Raw genomic sequence first — 22,015 nt, 5'->3', positions numbered from 1 at the left:
TAATAAACCGTGTCTAATATTTTAGGGACGTGTTAAATCTCACACATCATTTTACTCAATCCCACACTTATTTTTCTCTTATTCCAAGAGTACCCCTCTCAAAAAAAGTAAGAGAGAGAAACATGAAATGAAAAAAAACCCAAATATCTATTTCAGTGGCACCCGCCCCCGCATCCCTCAACCGGCAACCTCCCTCACCGCTTCTCCCAACGCCGCCGACCACACCCCCATCCACGTGACGACTATTCCTACAAACCCCTTTCCTCGCGCCGACAGCCTCTTCTCCGTAACCGCCCATTCCGGAGTCGGCAGCTACCATCCTTGCTAATTACTTGCTAATTACTCTTCTGCTTCTTAAAGTCTGACTTTCTCAAATTCAATGGCTGGTCATGATGTCATGCTGCAATTTTTCCCAACTTACATTTGAAGGGAGACAAAATTAAATCGCCGAATTCCATTTCTCAATCCGACTTTTGTGAATTCAATTGTTTTCGCAAACCCTAATTGTTTAAAAAAAACCATTTTGGCAAGACGATTAAAATAATCATTCATGAACTTTTGACAAGATATTATGGAATTCCATTCCTTGGACACTAGTTTCGACCGTGCCATGGCATCGTAGGGCAACTTGTGGAATATTTCTTCCATTATATTTTGAGGAAGGTATGGCAATCGAAGGAATTTGTTTGTTTGTTTCATTTTATTTCGTCTTTTTTTGCCTTTCTTTTTTCTTCCTCTTCTTTTTAGCATTGACATTGTTATTGCTTTGTTGTTCCCTTGGTGGTGTATGAAAAAATTAATTAGGTTTTCCAAAGGTAAATTATTTTGGGGATTTAACTTCGAATCTATGTTCCTATATATATTGTTTGAGTTCCTTGTTCACCAAGGAGTATGTATCTAGAGCAACATTTTCAAGATTTTGGCCCTGTTTTTTTGGACTGAAATTATCTCAACTGAACTGAACTTCATTGAGCTGAACTGAAGTGAACTGATCTGAACTTAACTTAACTGAACTGAACTGAACTGAAATAATAATAAAAAGATTATACTAATAATAATAATAATGCCAATAATAATAAATATAATAATAAAAATAATACCAATAATAATAATAAATATTATAATAATATTATTCATTAAGAATAATAATATTTTAATATAATATAATAATAATAATCTAATAAGATATATAAAAAATAAAATAGTAATATAACAATTAATATAGTATTAATAATAATAATAATATAATAATAACTAAAAAACAAATAATATAATAATAATATAATATATAAAAAATAATAACTAAAAAACAAATAATATAATAATAATAATAATAATAATAGGTCTAATATAATAACATATTAATATAATAATATTAAATATAATAATAATAAATATGTGATTAATATTATTAATAATAATGAATATATTAATAAAATATTAAATATAATATAATAATATTAAATATAATAATAATAATAATAATAATAATAATAATAATAATAATAATAATAATGTTATGAATAATATAAATAATAATGAATAATATTAATAAAATAATAATAATAATATAATATAATAATAATAATAATAATAATGATAATAATAATAAAAAAATATATTAAATATAAATATAATAATATAAACAATACGAATTAATTATTAATAAATATAATATTAATATAATAAATATAAAAATAATATAATAATAATAGTAATAATAATAGTAATAACAATAGTAAATACATTAATATAATAATAATAATAATAATAATAATAATAATAATAATAATAATAATAATAATAATAATAATAATAATAATAATAATTGATGGGGCATATTCTGCACCGCTGACCAAGTCAACATATTGAGCAAGGTCAAAGATATCCACAAAGAAGTCAACGGCTTAGAACGACTGGCCGTCTGAACCCATCGGCTGTCGGCTGGTCTCGGCATGGCAACTTTGCCGGGACACATACCCGCGTACTCATATCCAAGACCCCTCGGCGGTGAGGCAACAGGGCCCGCCGGCCTGCCATAGGTCCCTCGGCCGAGGGGTAGATCAGTCTTTCCACCTGCTAGCCACTTGGCCACTACGTGACAAAAGGTGGAAGTCTATAAATACTCCTCAACCTTCATTGAGGAAAGTATCCACAACTTAACCTAAGAAACACTATTCATCTGGTATTATCTTCCTTATCTCTCTACAATATACATTCAGCCAAGTAACAACTTATCCCTTAAGTTTACCGACTTGAGCGTCGGAGTGAGTACGCTTGGCACAAAGCCAAGCCCTCGCCTTCGTTCATTGTTGCAGGAGAGGCCGAGAGGAACAATTAAGGAAAGAAGGGTTCAACCAAAGACGACATTCTACAAGCTACGAGTGGTAACGAATATCCGCTGGAATTACACCCGGAACAATTGGCGCCCGTCGTGGGGAAATCGCTACTAGAAGCTAGTCACATTCATTCCCAAACAAAAAAAAACAAAAACCCACCCAAAAAGCTAAGAAGATGTCGAAACAACAAGACGCAGTCGTGACCGACGAAACCGCACTCTACCAAGATGATACCTTCAACAATTCAGAGTCGTGCGGCCCTCCACCGGCGGAGTAATCCAACCGGAGTTCGGGATGCCAATAATACCGTTTCACGCCGCGCTACCAACCAGTCACCATCATGGGACATGTGGTTGACGTAGCAAAACGAAAATGCTCCTAGACCTAATTAGTAATACGCCGCTCACACCGTCACGCCGACAAGAGCGGCGGAAACCATGAGAGACCAGGGGCCCGAAATGTGACTCCGAGAAATTTGAACGAGCACTAGGAGAAGTCGACCCGGTCAAGTCGCGGGGAGTGATAATCTGTCGTTTCGTACCAAAAATAAAATACCTAAGTACTACTAACGAAGTCGGCGGTAAGTAGGGTCGATCTCCACGGGAGGAGGCGGTGTACTATCTATTTGTCGATTTATCTGTCTAATGTCACTGATGGGGTTGAATTGATTGTGTTGACTAAACTAAAAAGGCTAAGAAGAGAAATGAATAAGAGAATTAACAGTAAGAGGAAGGAAGTATGCTAGGAGTCGGTCTACCGTGGCAGCTATCAGATCTTATACCATCATGAATACTAAAGCGATTAGATTATTGATAAGAAGAGCTATGGTCGTCACCTTTCGGTCCTTAAACCGCCCTAGAGCGTAAAACGACTTAACTTTCGCCCTCACTGCAATACCCTATTGTAATTAAGCAAGCCTTCCCTTCCAATCTTTCGATCTAGGTCGGGGTTAACTAGATTTATGGTCTCCTGCATGCATTCATTCGACCGGATAACAATTAAATTGTCTAATACAATTCCTATCGCAAGACTAATCTATATAAGTCAGTTAAAACATTGCTACCACGGCTTCCCTAATCCTAACATACTAAGGGGATTTAGCTAGACATGAAATTAATAAGAACAATAAATAAAGAGGGAGAGGGAATAACAAACATTAAATAAAAAGAGAGAAAAGAGGGAAGAAATTACTGAAATAATGATCCGGAATAAAATGCAAGTAACAGTGTATCGTTTCAAGAGAAAAGACAGAGTCAGAGTGTCTCCGGATAAAAAGAGATGCATAAACTGACGACCTCACTCCTATTTATAAGAAATTAGGAGTTTAATTAAACCTAGTGACGGAAAATAACTAAAAAGCCCAGCCCGTCAGCAAAATCCACTCGATCGAGAAGAAGTGGCTCTCGATCGAGCAAAGGCATAAAAGGAACTGGTCGATCGAAAGGAAAGATAGTCGATCGAGTACTTATTCATCCTAAACCACTCGATCGAGAAGAAGTGGCTCTCGATCGAGCAAATGGGCTCTCGATCGAATAGAAATAGTTCTCGATCGAGCACTTCTCAGCGCGTAATTCCTGCTTCGCGCACTGAACTTCAAACGGCTGCCATTTCTTCGTTACTTGGGCAAATAGGGTGTGGTTGGTGGAGTTGGAAAGCTAAGAGGATAAGCTTTCACCTCCAACTGGAATCACCTTAATATCTGTTGTAGAACTCTAGATATGGCTCTTACAAACAGGAACTAGCAAATTGAAGCACTCTCTTGGCTCGCCTAACTTCCTTACTCCAATGCGCATCTCAAAATAGTACTTCCCAAGCTCCGACTCAACTCATCTCCTAAATGCATGCGTAGGGACATGTTTTAGGCTTGAATCTACTACTTATTGGTCCATTCCTGCAATTAAGACAAAATACACCAAAGTAGCATATTCGGGGCATTTCGTAGCATAAAACCATGATAAAAGCATAGAAATACGTGCATAAAATAGGCTAAAAAGACTATATAAAATGCACGTATCAAATCTCCCCAAACCAAACCTTTACTCGTCCCCGAGTAAACTAAAATGCAACTAATGGAACGGAAAAGATAACTCAGAGCTAGCTACAAATGCCCACTTAAGCCAGTTTAATGCAAGCAAACTAACACTTATAGCAGAACAGTCAAATGCAAACGAGTCATAAGATGTTTATAAATAAAGCTGAACCGTCGACCTTGCAAGACCTTTAACAATGGACTCTCACGGGTCACTCTTCTCTCATGAAGCAAAGGGTGAACATATATATATATATAAGAGAGAAAGAAAAATAGTCGCTCACCTAGACTACGACCCACATAAACATGCATGCCACTAATATGATAGACAATTCTAACTACCGTACACACATTCCAACCAAACAAGGTCCTGTCACACAAATGAGGGCTTACAAAAATATGGTAAAGTGAGGCAATGGGTAAGAAAAGGCAAAACATTTATGGGAATGTGGAGGTATAGGCGGCCAAGCTAGTACCTAAACAGAACCATATGAAACATATCCATTTCCAACTCAATTATGAATTGCGCACATGCTCTTCATTTGGCATAAGATCTCACCAAACCAAACCAAACATACTCCTCAAATAATGTAAGATAGATCATAGGAGCAGAAACCGTCAACCAAACAACATTTTTTTTTTCGAATTTTTTTTTCTTTTCTTTCTTTATTTTTTTTTTTTCGGTTTCTTCTTCTTTTTCTTCGAATTTTTTCTTTTTTTTTCGAATTCCTTTTTTTCAACTTCTCTTTTTTTCTTCTTTTTCACATCTTTTTTCATCATCTTCCTTTCCTTCATAAATTACCAACTCCAAGTCAACAGATACAAGCCAAAATTTGATACAATAAAATATATACCGCAAAAACATACACTAAACTAGCTTGACAAGGCAGGCTAAATTTGGAATGTAGCTAAAGGTCAACTGGCAAATTTGGCTAATGTGGAGTTTATGGGTAAAAACGAAAGAAAAGGGAAATGTAAGCACCTCCCTGCATGTGACACCAACCACTAACCCGAATGTATGACGGCAAAAAGCAATTGAATTTCATATATGTGCAAATTGATGAACATGTTATGCAAGGAGTAACTACTCACAATCCTACATGAAACTGGTCACAAATGACACCAGTTTATAAGGCTCTAAATCTTAGAAATTATAAGTAGGTTGCCAAAATTTCAGGTCAAGTCTATTCGTTCAGCTAAATTGAACATGAACTCGTAGATTATGCAAAAGACAAAGCTAAAAGATAACAGTTCAATGCAAGGCCTAAGCAAAAAGATAAATGCAGTGCAATTTCATCATGGAAATCGACCGTTCCGACTCAACCTATATGCTAAAATAAACGTGAAATTTTTTGAATTTTAACAATTTTTCAATTTTTATTGATTTTTTTTTTTTAATTTTAACGAAAATAAACAACAATGCAAACATAAATTAAATGTGATAAATGAAATGCAATAAAAACAATATGCAGACACGGATATGGATGCATAACCTCCCCAAACCAAACCGTACAATGCCCCCATTGTACCAAAACATGGAAAGGAAATGCAAACTAAAGGAGGAAAAGAGTAAATACGGAAAAACTCACAAGATGCGCGAATGAGGGGACCTCCCCAAACCGACCATGAACATGGGAGGTTGCTAAAGGCCCGGAAAACCGTCTCAGGAAGCTAATCCAAGTCAAAAGCGTGAAAGGGCATCCAAAAACTGCTCGATCGAGGAGAATAGCAGTCGATCGAGCAGTTTTTCATCTTGCAGGTGGTCGATCGAGTAGATTAATCACTCGATCGAGTGAATTTAGCAGAAAAAGCTCTCGATCGAGTACAAAAAGTACTCGATCGAGTAATCCTCAGTGCATACCTGCAAAAACGCAATAAAAAAAATTTCCCGCAAACTAACAAGACAAAGATATCGAGAAAGTTTTATGGTATAAGAACCATTTATTACAACTGAAATAAAATAAAAATGCAGAATAAAATCGCCGGGTTGCCTCCCGGTAGCGCTAGCTTCATCAGTCCCAAATCGACCTTCTTTTTCTTCGAGCCTTTATGGTTAATTACAATCAAAACAGCTCAAAGCGCGCAACAACCTGTCAAATAGCTGCGCATGTGCTACACAGAAGAGTAAGTAGCACCAAAGTGGAATAGCGAAGTAGGAAATAAAGATATGTAAACGTTTAAGTCTAACAAATTTCCTATGGACGCCCCTAAATTTATCCACAAAATATAGGAGCGCGGGAGCAATTGTCAATAAAGTAGGGCTCCATTTCAGATTAACGATTTTGTGACGATAAGGATGGTGAAAAATCGTCAAATTATACGACCTACTGGGAAGGGGTAAAGCATTGGGATGTGCAGCAAAAGTCAACTGAGGCAATTTACTATTAAAACAAACAATAAATAAATTATCGTTTACTACCTCGTGTCGGTCACTCTCAATGACGGAATCATCGACAAAGGAAGATATTACCTCTTCCGTGCTAGGAGCAATTACCGACTCAGCTGCCTCTTTGACACCCTTCTTAGTGGAATTCGTCCCGTAAATCGCAGCCTCAAGTGCATCCAACTCGGCTTTGAATAGGGAAGATTCACCGTATCCATTATCGTCATCGAAATCGTCATCAAAATCAAACCCAAATGACGAACCAAAGCTCCCAATGGCCAAACTACTCGATCGAGTAAAATCTTCATTCGATCGAGCAGTTTCCTCCTGATCTCCACTCGATCGAGTAGAATGTTCACTCGATCGAGCACTTTCTCCTGGAAAATCACTCGATCGACCAATAATTGTCACTCGATCGAGTGATTCCTCCCGTATCTGTGTGAAAATCCTCGTGTGGGGCAATGAAATGTGATAGAAACTCGTCGTCCGAGTCATAAAAGTCATCCTCAGCATTGGGCAACACGGTTTCCTCATGGGAAAAACCGCTCTCAGCAAGGTATACCTCTTCTGGTTGCCAATTATCCGACTCAGCTGTTAACTGAGCAATTTTAGATCCAGCTCAATGATTTGAGCATCCGCACGTCTATCACTCTCTCGCCTCACTCGGTCATAACTTTGGATTTGAGATGCAAGCATCTCCATTAAAGACCTCAGTTCTGCAACCTCTTCTTCTTGCATCTCGGTTGCTAACGAGCAATGTCGGTTTCGAGCTTTTCAAGTCGCGAAGAAGTGCGCCTATCATGATCTTGCCTCACTCGGTCACGATCTTGCAATTGAGATGCAAGTGTCCGCAATAAGGATTTCAGCTCCGCAAATTCTTCTTCTTGTATATCGGGAGGATCTTGTTGCGATGGCCATTGATAGGGTGGATGTGGCGGCACAACTACTACCGCATTGTGCTCGGCGAACCACATCTCCGCAGCAGATCACCTATGTTCCATATAATGGGACATCGGTGATGGGTCAAAGGTACTCAAGCCTTCCCTTTGACTGTCTTTCACCTAGAACTGTCTAGGTAGTACCTGTAAGGCCTATCAAAACAGCACTCAAGGAAAAAGATTAAAACGGCCTCAAGGGAAAAATCCCCTGAGGCTAAAAACAGATAAAACTAAACAAATAAATAAATAGATTGCCTCCCCGGCAACGGCGCCAAAATTTGATACTGTCGTTTCGTACCAAAAATAAAATACCTAAGTACTACTAACAGAAGTCAGCGGTAAGTAGGGTCGATCTCCACAGGGAGGCGGTGTACTATCTATTTGTCGATTTATCTGTCTAATGTCACTGATGGGGTTGAATTGATTGTGTTGACTAAACTAAAAAGGCTAAAGAAGAGAAATGAATAAGAGAATTAACAGTAAGAGGAAGGAAGTATGCTAGGAGTCGGTCTACCGTGGCAGCTATCAGATCTTATACTATCATGAATACTAAAGCGATTAGACTATTGATAAGAAGAGCTATGGTCGTCACCTTTCGGTCCTTAAACCGCCCTAGAGCGTAAACAGCTTAACTTTCGCCCTCACTGCAATACCCTATTGTAATTAAGCAAGCCTTCCCTTCCAATCTTTCGATCTAGGTCGGGGTTAACTAGATTTATGGTCTCCTGCATGCATTCATTCGACCGGATAACAATTAAATTGCCTAATACAATTCCTATCGCAAGACTAATCTATATAAGTCAGTTAAAACATTGCTACCACGGCTTCCCTAATCCTAACATACTAAGGGGATTTAGCTAGACATGAAATTAATAAGAACAATAAATAAAGAGGGAGAGGGAATAACAAACATTAAATAAAAAGAGAGAAAAGAGGGAAGAAATTACTGAAATAATGATCCGGAATAAAATGCAAATAGCAACAATTAGTGTATCGTTTCAAGAGAAAAGACAGAGTCGAGTGTCTCCCGATAAAAAGAGATGCATAAACTGACGACCTCACTCCTATTTATAAGAAATTAGGAGTTTAATTAAACCTAGTGACGGAAAATAACTAAAAAGCCCAGCCCGTCAGCAAAATCCACTCGATCGAGAAGAAGTGGCTCTCGATCGAGCAAAGGCATAAAAGGAACTGGTCGATCGAAAGGAAAGATAGTCGATCGAGTACTTATTCATCCTAAACCACTCGATCGAGAAGAAGTGGCTCTCGATCGAGCAAATGGGCTCTCGATCGAATAGAAATAGTTCTCGATCGAGCACTTCTCAGCGCGTAATTCCTGCTTCGCGCACTGAACTTCAAACGGCTGCCATTTCTTCGTTACTTGGGCAAATAGGGCGTGGTTGGTGGCGTTGGAAAGCTAAGAGGATAAGATTTCACCTCCAACTGGAATCACCTTAATAGCTGTTGTAGAACTCGAGATATGGCTCTTACAAACAGGAACTAGCAAATTGAAGCACTCTCTTGGCTCGCCTAACTTCCTTACTCCAATGCGCATCTCAAAATAGTACTTCCCAAGCTCCGACTCAACTCATCTCCTAAATGCATGCGTAGGGACATGTTTTAGGCTTGAATCTACTACTTATTGGTCCATTCCTGCAATTAAGACAAAATACACCAAAGTAGCATATTCGGGGCATTTCATAGCATAAAACCATGATAAAAGCATAGAAATACGTGCATAAAATAGGCTAAAAAGACTATATAAAATGCACGTATCAGGGAGCCCAAAGTGGGCGTGGTAGACCTGAGTCCTTCCCGCACTCACGGGAGGACAGCGTCCCCGCAGCACGAACGAGGCTTACCCCAAAGGAGCCAGAGGAGTCCGACTCAGCAGAGTTGGAGAAGAAGTCCAAATCGAAGGAGTCCTTCCCGCTACGAGGAGAGGAGCCGGATTAGGAATGCGAGGAGCCGATCGCCGCGTGCCGTTCGACACGTGGTCAAACAGCCCCTCAGCGCCTACGTCCTAGAAGTCCAGGTGCCAACTAAGCTCAAGTTGCCACCCATATCATACAAAGGGGAAAGTGATCCAGCCGACCACGCCGAGGCTTTCGAGTCTTACATGTCGGTATGGGAGCAACCCGATGAGGTCTGGTGTCGAGTTTTCCCAACAACTCTACATGGGATGGCTCAAAGTTGGTACAAGGGGCTTCCCGACGGCTCGGTATACTATTACGCCGACCTAAGGGACGCCTTTCTAGCCCAGTACTCTTGCAACAAGAGAAGGGCCGTGGAGACGTCGGACCTCCTAACTATCAAACAGGAGGGGGGCGAGTCTCTACGAAGCTATGTGAAGAGGTTCGATGGAAAGGTCCAGCAGATTCGAGAAATTAATCCCGAACTGGCGGCCTTCGCGCTGATGAAGGGCCTCCCAAGGGGAGACTTAAAAAATGAGCTCATCAAGTGCGGAGGCCTGGGTTTGGATGCCGCCAGGAAGATGGCCGACCAGGCCATCAAGGTAGAGGACTATCACAAGACCTGGGTAGGCCCCAGCGAGGCCGAACACTCAGAAAAGAAGAGCCGCCGGGAGGACAACCCGGATGAAAGACGCCGTGACAACAACGGGTCACGGTCCGATGAAAGACGCCGTGAGAATAATAGGTCACGGTCGGACAAGTCCGCCAGAAATGAACTCGGCGGATGACGGGGAGCTCGAACGTACTACAAAAACGGTACGATGATCACACCCCCCTAGTCGTATCGGCCGCCGAGGTCTTCGCGTTGAGCAAGAACGAGGGCCAGAAGTGGGAAAGACCCCCTAGGCCGAGGAGTGACGGTGACACGAGCCAGTACTGTGAGTACCACGGCCACACCGGACACTTAACCAACGACTGCCGACATCTGAAGAATGCCATTGAAGAACTGATCCGGAAGGGGAGCCTCGGCAAATATGTTGCCGGAGGCCAAAAACCGGATGCCGGCGGGTCAAATAGCAAGTCCGTCTTTGAACGGATAGGAGTAATCCATGTTGTCATCAGGGGCGACGGGAACGATGGGTCCGCTCATGGGCACAAACGGCACCTGAATGAACCATATCAGGCCATCAACTTTGTGCCCAACACAGCCACCCCCGCTCCCAACATCCCCGATATGACCATCGGGCAGGAGGACTACGAGGGAGTCATCGCTCTTCACAGCGACCCACTTACAGTCCACCTGGACATAGCCAACCACTTGGTGAAGAGGTGCCTGATTGACACAGGCGCCTACACGAACGTTATGTACAGATAATGCTTTCACCTCGGTCCGAGGGTTGAAGATTTGAGCCCCGCACCAACCCGTTGTACGGCTTTTCTGGGGCCGGTCCGTACCCCTGGGTCGGTCAGATTGCCGTTGAGGTTCGGCGGGGAGGTGCGACCAAGAATGTTATGTCCGAATTCGTAGTCATCGACGGCACGTCCTGCTTCTACAACGTTCTCATAGGTCGGGTCACTTTGAGCGAAATCGACGCTGTGGTATCCATCCGGGCCCTGACATTGATATACATCTCGGACCGGGGGGAAGCACATAAACTCGTCTCGAAAAACGAGAAGGATCCCGGCGTATGGGAGATACACACTAACGGCCCTTCCACGACGGATAGCTCGAAAGCCAGCATCGTTATTTTTAGCCCGAACGGAGACGTGTTTGAGCACGCCTTGAAGCTTACCTCCTTGACCTCAAACAACGAATCCAAGTACGAGGCAGTGATAACCGGAGTCAAGCTAGCCGAGCCGCGGGCGAGCATGTCGTGGTGAAAACAGATTCGCTCTTATTGACCAACCAGATCAAAGGAGAGTACAAGGCTCGGGACCATAGGACGACAAGGTATCTAGAGAGGGTGAGAGCCGGCGCTTCAAAATTAAAATCCTTCCAGATACAGCACACTCCCAGGTCCGAGAACGAACGAACCATCAGCATGGTTGAAGGAGCAGAGACAGAGGAGGTGGAGATTGATCCAGGCCGCACCGTAACCGTCGGTGTCAACCTAGAACCAAAATTCAGGGCCGAACTCCTGGACCTGCTAAGGAAAAATAAGGACGTCTTCGCCTACTCGGCGGCGAGATGCGGGCGTGAGCCGGGAGGTAATTACTCACAAGCTAAACGTACTTCCCACCGCCGCCCCGTCAAGCAAAGGATGAGGAACTCCTCGACGAGAAAGATGAGGCCATCAAAGCCGAGGTAGATAAACTACTTACGGCGGGTTTTATTATGCCTTGCACTTATCCTGAGTGGCTAGCCAATGTTGTGATGGTAAGGAAATCATCGGGAGCATGGAGAATGTGTGTAGATTTTACCAATCTTAATAAAGCATGCCCCAAAGATTGTTATCCTTTGCCTCGAATAGATAGCTTAATCGACGCCACGGCAGACTACACCATGCTGAGCCTGCTAGACGCCTTCTCGGGGTATCACCAGGTATTCATGGCTGAGGAGGACATGCCTAAATGCGCATTCATCACCGCTAACGGCACATACATGTACAAAATGATGCCGTTTGGTTTGAAAAACGCCGGCGCAACGTATACAAGACTGGTGGACAAAGTGTTCCAAAATCAAAAAGGGCGAAACATTGAGGCTTACGTCGACGATGCTATTGTGAAAAGCAAGTCGACGACAAATGAGCACTGGCCGATTTACACGAAACATTTTGTTCACTAAGGAAATACAAGATGAAGCTCAACCCAATGAAATGCAACTTCGGTGTCCGGGCAGGTAAATTCCTCGGTGTACTTGTCAGTGCCAGAGGCATCGATGCAAATCCAGACAAAATCCAAGCAATCCTAGACCTGCCGGAACCAAGGAATCGAAAAGAGGTTATGATGCTGACCGGGAGAATGGCGGCTCTCGCCCGTTTCATCTCTCGGTCAGCCGACAAGAGCACCCCATTCTTCAAAGTATTGAAAGGGAATAAAGACTTCACTGGGGGAGGAACGAGCACGGCTTTCAAGCAATCGAAAGCTCATCTTCGTACTCTCCCAACTCGTCCAGCCGATCTGGGAGACGCTATACCTATACATAGCGTTACCTCGCCACGGTCGGCGCCGTGATCATCGGGAAGAAGACAAACAAAGCAACACCCAATCTACTTTGTCGACCATACGCTGTTGCCCCGCCGAGAGAAATTACCCACTAATTGAAAAAGCAGCCTTCGCCGTCGTCGTTGCCACAAGGAAGTTAAAACCCTACTTCGACGCACACCCCGTGACGGTCCTAACCGATCAGCCATTGGAGAAAGCTTTGGAAAAATTCGAACAATCCGGCAGGCTCATCAAATGGGCAGTGGAACTCTCTGGTTTCGGCATTCAGTACAAACCAAGGCCTTCGATAAAGGGGCAAGCACTTGCAGATTTCCTGGCCGAATGCACATATCAAGAAGAGCCAAACCCAGGCATATGGGAGGTTTACACCGACGGCTCCTCCACGACGAACAGCTCAGGAGCCGGCATCCTTATCATCAGCCCAAACGGGGACGAGTTTGAGTACGCCTTGAAATTCACCTTCTCGGCCTCGAACAACGAATCCGAATACGAGGCGGTGATAACCGGAGTCGAGTTAGCTAGGGCTGCCGGAGCAGAACACATCGTGTTGAAGACAGACTCACTGTTGGTTACTAACCAAATCAGAGGGGAGTTTGAGGCTCGGGACAACGGAATGGTAAGGTACCTAGAGAGGGTAAAGGCCGACATAGCGAAATTGAAATCTTTCCAAATCCAATGCGTTCCCAGATCCGAGAACAACCGGGCCGACGCTCTCTCCAAACTTGCCAGCTCAACCATCTAGAATGTCACCAACCGTGTTGGTAGATATCGAGAATGCGAAGAGCATCACTGAGACCGTCGGCATGGTGGGCAACATCGAGACCGAGACAACGTGGATGACTCCGATAATGAAATACAAACTTACAGGTGAATTGCCGGAGGACCGCAATCCCTCGGCCAAAATAAAAAGGATCGCCGCCAGATACTTGGTGTTCGAAGGGGAACTGTACAGAAGATCCGTAATAAGACCACTCTTGAAGTGTGTCGGTCCAGCCGACGCAGAACTGATACTGACAGAGATTCACGAAGGCATCTGTGGACACCACATGGGGGCAAGAACACTAGCCCACAAAGCTCTCTGAGCTGGCTACTTCTGGCCCACCATGCTTCAAGATTCCAGAACAAAGACCAAGAAGTGCGCGAACTGTCAGATGCATGCCCCGGTGATACACGCTCCCTCCAGGGACCTACAACCGGTGCTTAGTCCCCTTCCTTTCGCACGGGGGATGGACATGCTAGGACCGTTCCCAACGGCCTCGGAGGGGAAGGAAGTTCTTGATCGTCGTCGTTGATTACTTCACCAAATGGGTTGAAGTCGAAAGCAGCGATCTGGCGAAGACCACGGCAATGGCCGTCGAAAGGTAATCTGGGAAAATGTTATAACTCGCTTTGGATTACCCCAAGTTATGGTATTTGACCACGGCCGAGAGTTTTGGAGCGACCTGATAATGAACTGGTTAGAAGAGCTTGGCATCAAGTTTGCGTACTCCTCCGTCCACCCACCCACGAGCAACGGGCGGCGGAGGCGGCCAACAAAACAATCCTCAACGGATTGAAGAAGACAGATTGAAGACCTTAAGGGAAGGTGGGCCGATGAACTACCCGGTGTCCTGTGGTCCCTCCGAACCACGGAGAAAGAAGCAACGGGGTACACCCCCTTCCACTTAGTCTACGGTTCCGAAGCAGTCCTACCAATTGAAGCAACGGTGCCAACATTCACAACGGCTACCTTTAACCCAGTTGAGAACGAGGAAGGCCTAAAAGCTTCCTTAGACCTGGTCGAAGAAAGCCGAGATACAGCACGCCTCAACTTGGCAGTATATCAGAACCGGATGAAAAGAGCCTACAACCGAAGAGTCCACAAAAGGGACTTAAAAGTGGGAGACCTAGTCCTAAGGAAGTCGGCTGCCACCAACAAAGGAAATATTCATGGTAAGCTAACGGCCAACTGGGAGGGTCCCTACAAAGTGGTGGAAGAGATGAGGCCGGGCACATACCGGCTGACAGACATGGAAGGTGTGCCTTTGATGAGCCATTGGAACACCGATAACTTAAGGAAATACTTTGTATAGCGGCGGAGGTGTCCAAACCCATTGTGGACACCCCAACGCACGATCATAACAAACAAATGAATCACCCAAGTTTTCCATCGAAGTGTTGTCCCCTCCACAAAGTGCCACCAGGCGGGCACTCAAAGAGAAGAATTGCTATCGAGCCATAACCCCGATTACCTCGGCCTTAGCCGAGAGCGACGGGGACACAATGACCGATACGCTAGAAGAATTGCTATCGAGCCATAACCCCGATTACCTCGGCCTTAGCCGAGAGCGACGGGGACACAATGACCGATACGCTAGAAGAATTGCTATCGAGCCATAACCCCGATTACCTCGGCCTTAGCCGAGAGCGAAGGGGACACAATGACCGACACGCTAGAAGAATTGCTATCGAGCCATAACCCCGATTACCTCGGCCTTAGCCGAGAGCGACGGGGACACAATGACCGATACGCTAGAAGAATTGCTATCGAGCCATAACCCCGATTACCTCGGCCTTAGCCGAGAGCGACGGGGATACAATGACCGATACGCTAGAAGAAATGCTAAAGACGTTACGCAGTTGAGATATGCATTCTAACTAACTCGGCCATGCCGACGGTAAAAACGAAGGCACTCAATTAATAACGCAAGAAGATAAGTAAAGGATCGTGATCAAAGTCCCGGCCAAGCCGAGGACCAATAAGATAAAACTTTATTGAAAATGATTGCAAGGAGAGTACGGGGCGACGGCCGTCCCCATAAGGATAGCCTAAACTCTACCTACCAAAGCTTTACAAAAAGCGAGGAAACAAAAAAACAAAAGGTTACAGACTTGGGATTTGAAGCGCCAAAAGATGGCAGGGAGAGAAGGCTCAATAATTGGCCCCCGAACAGCTAAAGCTATCCGAGACGCCGGGTGAGTCTGGTGACGACCGCCCGTCTCCCTATGCCTGTTGCTGCCCTCCGTCAGTAGCAGTAGCATCTTCGGTAGCCGGCTCAGAAGAGGGCTCAACGTTTTCAAGTGCCTTTGGCCCCTCAGTCTCCTTCACCTTTGCATCATAGGCCGCCTTGGCCTCAGCTATCTGAGCCGCCTTCGCCGCCTCCGTCTTCTCTGCAGCCGCTGCCTCCGCAGCATCAGCCATCTCGTCCAGAAGCTGGTCAAATTTATCCCACGGGAAAGAGCCCTCGGGGACGAGTCTTTTTATCGCCTCCCTGGTTGCCTCCTCGGCCTGGTCCCGGAATTGGGCGCACATTTTAGGGAGAAGATCATCTTGAAGCATTTCAATATCTTTCTCCTTTTGAGCAAGGGTAGCCTGCACGCCCCTGAGCTCCTCCGCCTGGTTATGGAACTTGGCAACCAAGGCGTCATAAGCACCCTTGTACCTGTCCCGCTCCTCCATCATCTTGGCAGTGACGGCATCAGCTTCCTCAACTTTGGCCCTCTCGGCCCCTAGCAGCTTTTCAGTTTCTTCCACGCGCTTCTTGGCAGCGAAGAGATCCAGCTTAGCCTTCCCGGCTTCCCCCCTTGCGGCAGAGAGATCAAGTTTAAGCTTTGCGATCGGTGGCGCAGACTTGGGCCATGGTTTTCTCCCCGCTTCCGTGATGTAGGAGCCGGCTTGTTGGGTCCACTTCGCCAGCCTCTTATACAATTTCACACCCTCTGCCACAAGCTCGGAGGCAGGAATTTGCTGAGCTGAGGAGTCAACGATGACATTTCTGTCACCCGCCTTCTCAATAGCCTTCTCAGGCTGCTTCCCTATTTGCCGTTCAGCCGAGAGCGCGGCTCGCCGAAGGAGGATCTACAAAAAATTTACACAGAGCATCCATGTCACCATGCATGGACACATCAGAAAGCCGGTCATCAGGGATGTCCAACGAACCAGCTAAATCCGAACCACAAGTTAGATCCGTACCAGTCTGGACCCTCTTCGTTCGAGGGCCGGGTGAGCGATCTTCTCCCGGCAACGATGGAAGCAGACGGAGGCTCTTTTCTCTTCTTCGGAGGAGAAAGGGCCTTAGCAACGGTCACCGCCCCATCGTGATTTCGATGACCTCCACAGCTCCCGAACCACCGGGGTCGAAGAGGAGCGCACGACGCCGCCGCCAACCTCGGACGCCTTCTTTGTTCTCTTTGGCACGCCTCCAAGAACCCTTGCCTGGGCCGCCGCCGGATCCAATGACTTCAGCTGCTTATCCATGAGTTCGTTGGGAGACGGTCTACGATCACGCAAGTCGGCCGTAGGATGCTGTTCAACGACCTTCCTGTCCTTGTCAAGCCCTAACCTCCGCAAGGTCCTCTCAGACAGATCCTGGCCAAACCGGTCTGCAAGAAATCAAACAAAGGTCACATAAAAGGAGTAAAACAGCTCAAACAAAAGCATGACAGCAAAGATGGGCCTCACACCGACCCCACTCACCCCGGCCGAGGGCCGGTATGAGGCCGACATGGCAGAGCACTCATCCTGAAGAATAATCCGAGTCGGGGCAGCCATCCCTTCTCGAAAGATCAAACAGTTTGCAGATCGCCCGCTTCTCATCCTCAGTAAGAGGGACCATCGAAGCATCCATTTTAACTTTACCCCAGGAGATACATTCCTCATACTCTTCCCGGTTCTTACACCGCAAGAAAACAGGGCTCTGGAAAGACCGAGGCAGTGGGTAGTCCTCCGGCACTCGAACATACACCCATCGCCGTTGCCAGTCTTTGCAAGAAGTAAGTTTGGACACGGAGACGAAGCCTGGCTCCGCCTGCACGCTATACCAACCCACTTTACCAGCGATTGACGGCCGTAGACGATGAAGGCGGCGGAATAAGTTGACTTTCGGGATCTCCCCCCTAAAAAGACAGAGCCACACAAAGCCCACTATCGTCCTCATGGCCAACGGATGCAGTTGGGCCACAGCGACGTTCATAGCTTTGATGATGGCCATGACGTATTTATTCAAAGGAAACCGCAGCCCATACTCCAGGTGCCGGATGTACACGCCGGTGTGACCCGGTGGAGGGCAACAGACCGCCTGACCCTCCTTAGGGATAACGATCTTGTACCCCTCACCGAAGGAGAAATGCCCCCCGAAAAATGTCTCGCCGGAACAACTGGCGAACTTCTGGGACCAAGCACGGTCAAGACCAGTCGTGCAGGCCTCGCCATGATCCGGGATAGACAGCCTATCATCATCAGAAGGAGTCTTCTCATCCTCATCAGCATCGTCATCCTCATCCTCCCCCTCCTCCAAAATCGGTGGATCGACTACGGGAGAAGGAGACCTAGGGCCCCCAAACCTTATCGGGATGACATCTAGTATCCCCTCCCCATCAAGACGCGACGGGGAACCCTCCGGCGCAGAAGTGCTAGTCCCGGCGTCAGCAGAAGACATAATAGCAATAATTATTTAACAAAATAAAAAGTGAAGAAATTTGTTTGTTTACCTTGAAGAAAAACACTCGCCGGAGTAACAACTCTGAAAATTAGAAGACAAAGAAGCCCTTGAAAGTTTAGAGAGAAGAAAATTTTGGAGAGTGAAATTGGTGGCCAATTTCACGGAGTAACTGCCCTATTTATAGGGAAAAGCCCATAAAGAAGGACCAATCAATGAATGACCCGTGAAGCGTCAACCAATCAGCGTGCAGACACGTGTCGGACATGCAACCACGGGATGTCAATCGTTGCAACAGTTGAACGTCAATCAATGCAACAGTGACCAAGCGTCTTCAACACGCCCATTCATATCTCTCCGCCTATTCACCTTCCTCAACAAATTCCCAAGCATCTGTTCTCCGCCGCCACTCACAACCAAGCTAGGTAGCGCCGGTCGGGGCAATCAAAAACAACCGCACTCTCAACCCCGGTCTCGGCCAAAGCGTTTTTTTTCCACATCGGATGCCCTTTACGCATCCATGTGGAGGGGGATATGGTACGGCCTAAGAAAGACCAAAGCCGAGGTAAAAGAAGCCGCCGCAGAAGAAGCCGATGCAGAAAATTTTTTACAAATTACTTGCGCAGAATATACGCTCAAACGTACATCGGAGCCCATACCACGACATAGACTACGCTGGGGGCAAATTGATGGGGCATATTCTGCACCGCTGACCAAGTCAACATATTGAGCAAGGTCAAAGATATCCACAAAGAAGTCAACGGCTTAGATGCCTAGCCGGGATGCAACCCATCTACTGTCAACTGGTCTCGGCATGGCAACCTGCCAGCCGGGACACATACCCGCGTACTCATATCCAAGACCCCTCGGCGGTGAGGCAACAGGGCCCGCCTGTAACACCCCTAATTTCCATAATATAATTCTATAATTTATTTTCCCATATTTTATATTTTATTTTCGGGAAAATATCCGTTTGTCGTCTTTTGGGTTCGTTGGGCTCGAAAACGATGAAGACCCGTTTCTCCCTTGGGTCTCACGTGATTTTGGTGTAGATGGGTGAGTTTTGGGCCTAAACCTAGAATAAACCCATGAGCTTCCCTATATATATGAAAGGAAACCAAACCCTTGCTTTTCTTTTCTCATAATCTCATAAAACCCTAAACCTAATTTCTCTCCTCCTCTCTTCCTCCTCGTGCCGCGCGCCACCCACCTAGGGTTTCGTGCCATCCTCTTTTCTTCTTCGTCCTTCGTCGTTCTTCCGTGCTTAGATCGATCCTACTTCTTGGATTTATCTATCCTCTTCGTAAGTTTTTATGTTTTCGCATAGTTTTATAGTTTTATAGTTTATATATATATAGTTAGTATATTTATTAGATTTGTTATCTTTGGCACGTGATGATTCATAAAGGCGTGGAAGTTGCTCCTGGAGAAGACGTTTATATCGTTGAAGACGATCTCTAGAGTTTTATTTGCTTAGTAAGGTAACTAGGTGTTTCTCTTTTAATTGTGTTTATGCCAATTGATGTAATTAATATGATTTAATGATTGTTTTGCATGATTGGTACATGTTTGATTATTTATTATCATGTTAACTATATGTTTCGCATGTTGTATATGTTTTTATGCATTAATTATAGATCGTATGTTGTTTATGTGTTTATTATGGGTGTCATGAGCGTAATTAGGGTTTACGAATAAACCCTAGTGGCGGCATGATAGGCGGCCAAGGGTTCTCTCCAAAGTTATAGCTAAAGCTAGTATAACATTGATGATGATTCAAGAGTTATAGCTTAAGTTAATACAACTTTGGGTAGTTACTCTAGTTATGGCTGGACCTACTATAACATTGAAGTACGAGATAAGGTTATAGCTGGAACTATCGTACCCTGAGATTTATGGCTCAAGGTTATGGTTAATGCTAGTATAACTTTGTGTTTCGTGTCAAGGTTATAGTTGAGGTAAGTTTAACTTCAAGTCGTATACGTTGAAGTTACAGTCGAGGTTACTATATCCTCGCATCCAGAGTTTACGTTATGGTTAAGGTTATTATAACATTTCATGGTTAATGTTAAAGTTATAGCTAAAGTTACTATAACATTGAATGGTTGATACTTGTTTCACATGTTATGTGGTGATCAGTTTCATTATATAACGTTATGTTTGCATATATCGTTTGTTACTCTTGTTCATATGATTGTAGGATAGTCGGTTATATTATCCTATGATTTGATAGTGATGTTATTCACATGTATGTATGGTCAGTTATACTGTGCATTGTTTGTAGGCTGGTTGTATAGATGACGTGAGGTATCAGTTATATACCGAACGGAATGAACTAATGCAACCCTTCGGGGTCTGGTGCATGGTCTATGGTCGGGGGGGTAATGGAGGCAGTTGTTATACGCTCTATTCCCCGAGTGTCGTTCGGTGTACAGTTATTGCACCGAGAGTCTGGCCAGGTCTTAGACATATAGGCAGTGGTTATACGCTATACATAGTACCTTGGATGCAGTTGTTATACGGTCCACACCGATGGAGGCAGTTGTTATACGCTCCGTCAGTTAGAGGCAGTTGTTATACGCTCTAAGGCGTTCATTTTATACACCGTGCTTGTGATTAGAGGCAGTTGTTATACGCTCTAGTAGGTTGTTGGTTTGCTCACATGTTATCTGATTTGGAGTAGACATTTCGAATACTTATCTATTTATGCCATTATTTTGGTAGTGAGTTGTTGTCAAGTTTTTCATGAGTATAGATGGTCTCGCATGTTTACTAGTTTTGCATTTCAATTGTTAATGATTGTTGGTTATATTCAATTGTTGTAAACATGACTGGGAGAGCATCTAGTTACTCCCGACTGATTGTCGACCCCCTTTTCAGGTTGTTCAGTGTGATGCTGTTTGGTTGATGCTTGCTTGGGGAGTGTGCGAAGCGAGCTTAATAATAAATTAGGACTTTACTTTATGTTTTAAGAACCTTTCGAATAATGTATTAGTTTGTTTTGGAGTTAGTAGCGAACCGGATTTGGGCTTGGTGTTTCCGCCACCTTGACCCTTTTTATTAGTATCGTACTCTGATATTCTCTTTATATAAGTTTTTCCTTTGTTTTATAATCCGGGTTGTTACAGTTGGTATCAGAGCGAACACGCTCCCAACTCTCGCTTAGTTGATGACTAAAATAAATGACCTAGTTAATGAGTGAGAGTAAATGGGGTAGAAACCAATAGGATTGGTTGGTTTTCTTATGTTTGTAAAGTGTATGAGTAGTTGTTTGGAGTGGTGCTTAGGTTCTACCACTTATAACGAAATTTCGTTCTCGCAGATGGTGCGTAACGCTAATGGTGAGACCGATGCTGACCGCATCAGGAGACTGGAGGCTGCTTTGGCATCTATGGCCGAAGGTTTCACCAACCACCTCAACAACAACAACAACAACAACAACAACAACAACCACAACCATCCGCAACCGACTGTGTTTGATCGCTTTGCTCGTCACCGTCCTCCGACTTATGATGGTGCGAATGATCCTACTGCTTTGGAGGCTTGGATTCGAGAGATCGAGAAGTTGTTCCTCGCTACTGGATGTCCTGAGGATCAGAAGGTGGATATCGCCACCTATTATCTGAAGGACGAGGCCGACAACTGGTGGGCTCTCGCTAGAGCTGGTCTGGAAGTTCAACCAGGATATGGTTGGGCTGTTTTCTCTGAAGCGCTGAAGAAAAGGTTTTATCCTGAGGAGATGCGTTGGCAGAAGGAGCAGGAGTTCCTTCGTCTACAACAAGGTTCCATGACCGTCGAGGAGTACACCAACAAGTTCGTGAAGCTGTCACG

Source organism: Silene latifolia, chromosome 4 (assembly GCF_048544455.1).
Source record: "Silene latifolia isolate original U9 population chromosome 4, ASM4854445v1, whole genome shotgun sequence".
NCBI lineage: Eukaryota > Viridiplantae > Streptophyta > Magnoliopsida > Caryophyllales > Caryophyllaceae > Silene > Silene latifolia.
This window is presented reverse-complemented; position numbering follows the sequence as displayed.